A 1,033-nucleotide genomic window follows, 5' to 3' on the forward strand; every position below is an offset into this window, starting at 1 on the left:
TCTCAGCACTCGGGAGGCTGAGGCAGGAGGACTGTTGTAAGTTCAAGACCAGCCTGAGCTACAAAGTGAGCTCAAGGCCAGCCTGGACTGCATAGCGAGACTCTGTCTCAAAATGACAAAAAAAAAAAAAAAAAACTACAGAAGTTGGGCATGGTGGTACACGTCTATGACCCCAGCACTTGGAAGGCTGTGGCAGGAGAATCACAGTGGGCTTGAGGCCAGCCTGAGCTACACTGTGAGTTCAAGGCCAACATGGGCTACATAGCAAAACCCCGTCTCAAGGAAAAAATAGTAAGACAGGGCCATGTAAGTATTTGATGACCCTGAGAGGCAGATTACAGTTGAAAAGAGTGGCCCTCTGGAACAACCAGTGCTGGGATAAGAGAATACCCACACATTAGGAGAACAATGCTGGAACTTTACTTCAGGCCACACACAACAGGGGCTGGGGATATAATTCAGGGGTACAGCGCCTGCCTGGTAAGTACAAGGTCCTGAGTTCAATTCCCGGTACCAAAAAGAAAAAAAAAAAGGCCACAGACAAATCACATACAACAAATAAGATAGATCAGCTAACTAGAAGAGCTGACCTACAAGAACATAGGAGTGTATCTTCCTGACCTTGGGTTTGGCGATGGTTTTTTAAACATGACACCAGAAGTACAAGCAACCAAAGGAAAAAACCGGTTAAACTGGACTTCATTAAAATGGAAAACTTTTGTGCCTCAAAGGACATTTTTAAGAGAGAATAGGAGAGAACATTTGCAAAAGCATGTACTGATAAGGGTCTAGTGTCTGGAATATGTGAACAGCTCTTACAACTCACTAACAAAAGGCAACCAAGGAGGGAGGGCCTGCCTGGAATCCCAGCACTTGGGAGCTGAGGGAGGACAATCACAAATTCAAGACCAGCCTGGGCAACTTAGCAACACCGTCTCAAAACCTTTTTTAAAAAAGGAGGGGGGTTAAGCCGGGCATGGTAGCACACTCCTGTAATCCCAGCACTTGGGAGGCTGAGACAGGAGGATCGTTG

This window comes from Chinchilla lanigera, unplaced genomic scaffold (genome assembly GCF_000276665.1).
Source record: "Chinchilla lanigera isolate Chin_1 unplaced genomic scaffold, ChiLan1.0 scaffold00052, whole genome shotgun sequence".
In the NCBI taxonomy this organism is placed as follows: domain Eukaryota; kingdom Metazoa; phylum Chordata; class Mammalia; order Rodentia; family Chinchillidae; genus Chinchilla; species Chinchilla lanigera.